The following is a 9,199-nucleotide window of genomic DNA, read 5'->3' on the forward strand; positions in this document are numbered from 1 at the left end:
ATTTTTAAATAACACATTGCTAAATAGCCAGTAAGTATAGAAGAAATTACAAGAAAAACTACTTTGACATTAATAAATGAAAACAAAGCAAGTCAAGACAATGCAGTGCAGATAGATTTGTGGTTATAGGGAAATTAAGAGCTGTAAATGCCTATATCAATAATGAAAATATATCTCAACTCAATAACCTAATCTCCTATTTTAAGAAAATGAAAAAAGAGGAAGAGAAATTAATGAAGTAAAGAACAGAAAAACAATAGGTGTAATAAACAACACCAAAGTTAGTTATTTAGAAAGATTAATATAACTGGCAGACTTTTGCTATACCAAAAAAAAAAAAAAAAGAAAGAAAGAAAGAAAGAAAAAAAGAGAGACAGAACATTCAAATTATCAGTATTATAAAGAAAGAGAAAGTACTACCATCAAACAGAAATATAAGGGATTCTAAGGGGATGTTATGGATAACTGTGTGACATAAAATTATATAACTAGGTGAAAGAGAAAACTGCTAGACTCACTACCAAAACTAACTCAAGAAGAAACAGAAAATCTAAGTAGAACCAACACAAATTGATTGCTTGCTTGATTGATTGATTGATTAAAGATTTTATTTACTTATTTGACAGACAGAGATCACAAGTAGGCAGAGAGGCAGGCAGAGAGAGGGGTGGGGGAGAAGCAGGCTCTCCGCTGAACAGAGAGCCTGACGTGGGGCCTGATTCCAGGACCCCAAGATCATGACCCAGCCACAGGCAGAGGCCTAACCCACTGAGCCACCCAGGCGCCCCAAATGGAAAGATTTCATTAGTACTTTAACAAACTGCCTACAAAGAAAAGTCCAGGCTCAGGTAGCTTCACTGGTGTGTTCTCACAAACACTTAAGGAGTTGGCAGGAATTTGGCATGTGCTTTTTCCCAAAATACAAGAGTTGGGAATACTTTCAAACATATTCTATGAAGCCAATATTACTCTATTACTCGAAATGAAATCCAGACAAAGACACAATAACCAAAGACCACTGTCTTTCATGGATATAGATGTAAAAATCCTCAACCAAATACTAGCATATATATATATATAAGGTTATATATCACAGCCAAGTGGGATTTATCCCAAGAATGCAAGGTTGGTTTAACATCTGAAAATCAATTAATGTAACACACTATACTAATAGAATAAAGGACAAAAAAAGCCTAAACCACATGACTTACTTCATTATATGCAGAAATAACATTTGACAAAATCCCATACCATTTCATGATAAAAACCTTCAATAAATTAGGACTAGAAGGAAACTTTCTCAACTGACAAAAGGTATCTATGAAAAACCAAGAGCTAACATCATATTAAATGGTTTTCCTTTAAGATCAGGGAAGGTTATCCACTCACTACTTCTATTCAGTTATGTGTTAGAATTTCTAGCCAAGGCACTAAAGCAAGGAAAAAAAAAAAAATAGCTTGGAAAAGGAGCAAAAAGTATCTCTATTTGAAGAAGATATGATCTCACATACATAAAATGTTATGGAATCTACTAACAATTACTAGAAATAATAAACACATTCAGCAAGGTTGTAAGAATACTGGATCAGTACATAAAAATCACTAGTATTCCTATAGACTACCAAGAAGTAAAGGGAAAGTGAATTAAGGAAAGTGTTCTATTTTTTGTAATTAAAAAAGAATAAATACTTACTAATAAATTAACAAAGGAACTTAAAATTTCTTTTAATCTGGAAACAATGATGCATTGTTTGAAGAAGTAAGATGGAAAGACATCCCTCATTTATGGATCAGAGAATCAATATTATTAAGATGGTAACAGTTGTCAATATGATGTACAGAGATGTATGCAGGTCATCTCAGGTGAGAAAATCACAATGAACAGAGAAGAAAATCATGAATGTGTTCAGAGTACAATGAGTAGGTCACTTTGGCAAGAATAATCACGTGGATAGAGGAACTTCAGGAGACAAAGGGGGGCCTAAATTTTGAATAATCTTGAATGCCAGTCACAGAAGGCGGAATTTAATTATTTAGGCCATGACAGTTTGTTTTTGAGCAAGCAGGTGAAATTATCAGTGCTTTAGGAATTTATCTCTGGAGAACATGTGCAAATTGAATAGGAGAAAAAAGGACTGGAGGCAATAAATATAAAATGTAATGAAAGCTATAGTCACAGTGAACTTAGACCACTCCATTTTAACTGTTCTAGGCTCTGCTGTCCAATATGGTAGCCACTAGCCATGTATGGATATATAAATTTAAATTAATGTCCTCTGCCCATTTCTTGATTGGATTATTTGTTCTATGGGTGTTGAGTTTGCTAAGTTCTTTATAGATTTTGGACACTAGCCCTTTATCTGATATGTCATTTGCAAATATCTTCTCCCATTCTGTCAGTTGTCTTTTGGTTTTGTTCACTGTTTCCTTTGCTGTGCAAAAGCTTTTGATCTTGATAAAATCACAATAGTTCATTTTTGCCCTTGCTTCCCTTGCCTTTGGCGATGTTCCTAGGAAGATGTTGCTGCGGCTGAGGTCGAAGAGGTTGCTGCCTGTGTTCTCCTCGAGGATTTTGATGGATTCCTTTCTCACATTGAGATCCTTCATCCATTTTGAGTCTATTTTCATGTGTGGTGTAAGGAAATGATCCAATTTCATTTTTCTGCATGTGGCTGTCCAATTTTCCCAACACCATTTATTGAAGAGGCTGTCTTTTTTCCATTGGACATTCTTTCCTGCTTTGTCGAAGATGAGTTGACCATAGAGTTGAGGGTCTATTTCTGGGCTCTCTATTCTGTTCCATTGATCTATGTGTCTGTTTTTGTGCCAGTACCATGCTGTCTTGATGATGACAACTTTGTAATAGAGCTTGAAGTCCGGAATTGTGATGCCACCAACTTTGGCTTTCTTTTTCAATATTCCTTTGGCTATTCGAGGTCTTTTCTGGTTCCATATAAATTTTAGGATTATTTGTTCCATTTCTTTGAAAAAAATGGATGGTACTTTGATAGGAATTGCATTAAATGTGTAGATTGCTTTAGGTAGCATAGACATTTTCACAATATTTATTCTTCCAATCCAGGAGCATGGAACATTTTTCCATTTCTGCAAAGAAGACATCCAGATGTCCAACAGACACATGAAAAAGTGCTCCATATCACTCGGCATCAGGGAAATACAAATCAAAACCACCATGAGATATCACCTCACACCAGTCAGAATGGCTAAAATGAACAAGTCAGGAAATGACAGATGCTGGCGAGGATGCAGAGAAAGGGGAACCCTCCTACACTGTTGGTGGGAATGCAAGCTGGTGCAACCACTCTGGAAAACAGCATGGAGGTTCCTCAAAATGTTGAAAATAGAACTACCCTATGACCCAGGAATTGCACTATTGGGTATTTACCCTAAAGATACAAATGTAGTGATCCAAAGGGGCATGTGCACCCGAATGTTTATAGCAGCAATGTCTACAATAGCCAAACTATGGAAAGAACCTAGATGTCCATCAACAGATGAATGGATAAAGAAGAGGTGGTATATATACACAATGGAATACTATGCAGCCATCAAAAGAAATGAAATCTTGCCATTTGCGACAACGTGGATGGAACTAGAGGGTATCATGCTTAGCGAAATAAGTCAATCGGAGAAATACAACTATCATATGATCTCCCTGATATGAGGGAGAGGAGATGCAACATGGGGGGTTAAGGGGGTAGGAGAAGAGTAAATGAAACAAGATGGGATTGGGAGGGAGACAAACCATAAGTGACTCTTAATCTCACAAAACAAACTGAGGGTTGATGGGGGGAGGGGGGTTGGGAGAGGGGGGGTGGGGTTATGGATATTGGGGAGGGTATGTGCTATGGTGAGTGCTGTGAAGTGTGTAAACCTGGCGATTCGCAGACCTGTACCCCTGGGGATAAAAATATATGTTTATAAAAATAAAATTTAAATATAATAAAAAAAAAACAAAAAAAAACAAAAAAAACAAAAATAAATTTAAATTAATTAAATAATATTAAAATTTTAATTCCTCAGTTGCAGTAACCACATTTCAAGCAGTTATTCAACTGTAGCTAGTAGCTACCATTTTAGACAGTGCAGATAAAGAACATTTCTATCACAAAGAAAGTTATAACAAACAGAACTATAAAGAAGCTTATCTCTTGATTCTATGGATCCATGTTTTATACTTGGGGTATATTATGTAAAGACAGAATGGGTGTAAACCAGAAAAAAGAGGGCTCTGGGCCCAAATGGCACTCTTTCGGAGCTGATCCAGTGGAAAATAAAAGGTACTAACTGGATTCCTGGCATAAAATAATGTGACTTTGAACTGGAGTCATGAAGAAAAAAATGGAAGTAATATGCAATTGTAAGAGATATTTGAAGGAAAAATAACAGAAACTAATCCTTATAAATCAACTAGCCTGGCTAGTGAAAAGATTATTTACTTACTCTTTAAGTTAAAAATATCTGTTTGTGGGGCGCCTCGGTGGCTCAGTGGGTTAAGCCTCTGCCTTTGGCTCAGGTTATGATCTCAGGGTCCTGGGATCAAGCCCTGTATCAGGCTCTCTGCTCAGCAGGGAGCCTGCTTCTGCCTCTCTCTCTGCTTGCCTCTCTGCCTGCTTGTGATCTATGTCTGTCAAATAGATAAATAAAATCTTTAAAAAAAATCTGTTTGTGAGCAGCATTTAGCCTTAATTATAGTTGACCATTGAACAACATGCAGGTTGGGGTGTCAAACCCCCTGCAGTCAAAAACTCATGCATGACTTTGACTAACCCAAAACTTAACTACTAATAGCCTACTATTGGCCAGAAAACTTACTGTTAACAGATAGTTAGCTAGTTAAAAAAAAGAAAATGTTATAAAGAAAATCATAAGGAAGAGAAAATATATTTATAGTACCATACTGCAAAAAAAGAAATCTGCTTTTTGTCCCTTTTATTAGAAAACCAAGACACAGAACTCCCTGTGCCCTACAGATTTCTGATTTTATTGGCTAGTACCATGCCACCTGACCACCCCAACTTCAAGGAAGCCTTGGAACATGAGTGTTTAGCTTTCACAGTTTCTGCAGTGGGATGGCTTCATAGGAGAAAGAGGTTATGATCAAAGGACCTTCAGTATCTGCCACATGTACATCAATATCTCCTATGAGTCAGAATTATAATAATTATTGAAGAAATTATTCAAGAATTGATAAGGTGTACAAGTTAAACCAATTATTTTGCTTTTGAGCATCCCTTAGTTGTATTGAGAAGGTGCTATCTGACAGATATATGTGTATTTTATGCTTTTATTATAGAAATAATGGTACATTTTAGCTGTTTTAGTTCTTTTCTTCCCTCAAGAATGTCAAATGAGCAGATATCAGTGTCAACAGACAGTAAAATTGGATTGAATGCCCAAAAAGTAACAATTGATTTTTACATAAAAGTAGATTAGTACTATTGAGCTTTATTTTGTTCTGTGTATTATTCATGGCTAGAAGTTATTTATGCTTCTATATCATGAAAAAGTGGATGGAGAAACCACTGAAAATAACTACTTGAAACAAACACATGATATATGGTAAAACTGAATCAACTCTGATAATGCATCACAATATTTTCTTAAGGGTTGAGCAGGAAGTAATTAAATATAGGCAAAATAGGATTGAAAACTAGTAAGTCCTAAGGAAATATTAAAGGATAGTTAGAAAATATTAGAAAATGAAATAAAATCTCATTTTAATGACAATAACCACTCTATTAGACCCTGAAGATAAACAAATAAACCTCGAAATGCACTGCTATGTTTATAAGGATCACAATTCAATAGTTTTCTAATTTTATAGTCTAGTTTCCAGAGTATCTCTAGACTCTAGGAATTCTGACTCACACTAGAGATTTGGATTAGAATTAAATGAAGGGAAATGGCCACTAAAGACTAAGTTACCAGTATTCCAGCCACTTCTAAAAATTAAAAAAAAAAAAAGAAACAAAACAAAAAATCCTAAAACAGGGCTTGAGCATACATAAGTAGCTCATAATCAATAGTTTTCTATTACTCTAGGTTGAAACTGGATAAAACATACTTAGAGGGTAAACTAACTCCTTTATTCACTTTGTGTTAGCAGGAACCAAGCTCTCAAGTATACTCATAAATGTTTTTGAACACATATTAAATGCAAAATTTATAATAATGATAGGGAGATACGAGAATGTTATGAATGGTATATATCCATATGCATATGTGTGTATAATATAGTTGCTGACTCTCACTATATGCATGAATTTATCAAATATTGGCAAATATTCTGCAAAGTTGTTACACCTACTTAAACTCTCACTCAGAGAACTTTCTTTTTTTATTTTATTTATTTTTTCAGTGTTCCAAGGTTCATTGTTTATGCACCACACCCAGTGCTCCATGCAATACCTGCCCTCCTTAATACCCACCACCAGGCTTACCCAACCCCCTACTCTTCTCCCCTCCAAAAGCCTCAGTTTGTCTCTCAGAGTCCACAGTCTCTCATGGTTTGTCTCCCCCTCTGACTTCCCCCAATTCACTTCTCCTCTCCATCTCCCAATGTCCTCTGTGTTATTCCTTATGCTCCACAAGTAAGTGAAACCATATGATAATTGACTTTCTCTGCTTGACTTATTTCACTCAGCATAATCTCCTCCAGTCCCATCCATGTTGATACAAAAGTTGGGCATTTATCCTTTCTGATGAAGGCAAAACATTCCATTGTATATATGGACCATATCTTCGGACGAATGGATAAAGAAGATATGATCCATATATTGTTGAACTTTCAAAATCTAGTTGCTATATCTGACACGCTGTCTTATTATGATTTTAATGTGAGTTTTTCTGATAAAAAGTGAAAAAGTATTTTTGTGTGTTTATTTTCCATTCATATTTCTTCTTTTTGTGTGAATTACCTCTTCATATCCTTGTCTGTTTTTCAATTAGGAAGTTCTTTCTTTAAACACTGATTTTTAGGAGTTCTTTACATATCTTGCACGATAATCCTTTGTCATTTGCATGCATTGCTAAGATTTCCTCCCAATTTGATTTGGCTCTATTTGTTAAAGTAGCTCTGTATTTTAGACATTTCTGGCTTTAAAACAGTTGACATTATCAGGTTTTCCTTTATTACTTTTCTTTATAATTTTGAGCATTTTCAAGAAATTCTTCCCAGTTTGGGGTGCAACTGTATCTTCTCCAATAACTTTTCCTAAGAAAGTGTTAAAGTATTTTTCTCCCTTTAAGTGTTAATCTTGAGTTTACCTGCAGTTTATATGTTTATGTATATCTAATTATATTTTTTTTCAGTAATGATAACTAGCACTGTTAATTGATTAACTGAACCACTGTTTTTTAAGGCCTTCTCTGTTGCATATAATATTTCCATATGCCCTGGGTTTGTTTCTACTCATGGCACTGTTGGATAGGTCTGTATATCCTGGTGATAAATTTCACAAAGCCCTCATCACCATAGCTTTGTATCAGGTCTGGATATATGGGAGGGCTGGTGGAGGCATTGTTTCCTTTAGAGGTGTCTTGAAAAGTTTTGGTCCCAGGCATTTCTGTATGAATTTTTAAATCAGCTTTAAATTTTCCTGAAAGAAATCCTACTGAGATTTTGACTGGAATTGCACTGAATTGATAGATAAACTTAGCAAAATAATATTTTATGATATTGAGCCTTTTCATATATAAATACACTATGTCTTCCTATTTATTTAAAAATTTTTCTATTGTTTCTCAGTAGTACTGCATTTTCCCCATAAATGTGTTCCATATCTTTTGTTAGGTAAGTTCCCAGAAATATCAGGCTACTGTGGCTTTTATAAAATAAATCTTCTTAAAACTATGTTTTCTATTTGTTGCTGACATAGAGAATTTCATATTGATCAGAAAGCTAGTAACTTTTTTGAGTACTTTAATTAGTCCTATTGATTTATTTACAGGTTCTCTTGGACTTTTTAGACAAACTCTTGTATCCTATATGAGTGTTCAAAGTTCTGATTTTTCCTTCCTAAGACTATACATTATATTTCTTTTTATTTTTATAATTTTGCATTATTGTATTGACTAAGATCATCCACACAATTTTGAATAGAAGTAGTGATATGGAACAATTTCTCTGGATCTTAAATTTAAGAGGGATATTTTAGTATTTCACAATTAAGTTTGATATTTGCTATCAAACTCATTTGATTGTCACATCAATATTGTGAGGTAAGTTAGGTAAATATCACATCCATTTTACAATTGAGAAAACCAAGGCTTAGAAATGTTAAATGGTGTGTATAAGATCACTCACAATGACAAAGATAGGTGTGGAAGACAGGTCTTACACCCCAACTCTTTTCAACAACACATCATGCTGCTTCCCAGGAAGGTGAAGCACAACAATCTGGGCAGTGTGCAGTCCACACACTGATGGCAACAAGACATGCAGGACCAACGTGAGCTCTCTTCAGCTGCTCAAGACATGCTCTGACAGAGACAAAACATTTCTGGTCAGAAGGGACATTTCATTGAGTCAGTACCTTCTAGATTAACCATTTCCTTTAGGCTGGGAGTGAAAGTGTGGCAAGTTTTCATTCTATCAAGAGTGCTACTATTTTGTACTGTTGAATGATTCTCTCTGCTTTCTTTATTTTTAATGGATGGAAAAACTTTGCACCTTTAGAGTCACATGCTTAGTGCTTCTGCAGAATTTTAGCCCAGAAACCTACTTGTTTACCTGGAGTCACCCCACACATATTAAGTAGCTCTACCTTCTGGTAGCTGTAATTAAAATTTTTAAAAAGCCTTAAAGGGAAAGAGAGAAGGCTCAGTAATCCTTTTTGTAAACTTTATTATTTGTATTATTTAATTTTAATTAAAGAATACAGATGCTGTTTTTTTTTCTTTGTTGCATGGTTTTGAAATTCAGCTGCTGAGCACCATATACATCACTATATATATAGCGACAGCCACCTTATCTCTATTCATCTCAGCTCTCAATCTGCTGCATCTCTCTCTAGAGTGGATACAAGCTGTCATATATGCTGATAGCATAGAAATCACTTGGTCTGCCCACTCCTACTTTCTCACTCCAATGCATGTCTGCAATGTGACATATCATCAGTATTCTACAACCTGACATTTTTAAGGTTTGTATTTCTATTTCTAGACAAAAACCAGG

This window comes from Lutra lutra, chromosome 4 (genome assembly GCF_902655055.1).
Source record: "Lutra lutra chromosome 4, mLutLut1.2, whole genome shotgun sequence".
NCBI lineage: Eukaryota > Metazoa > Chordata > Mammalia > Carnivora > Mustelidae > Lutra > Lutra lutra.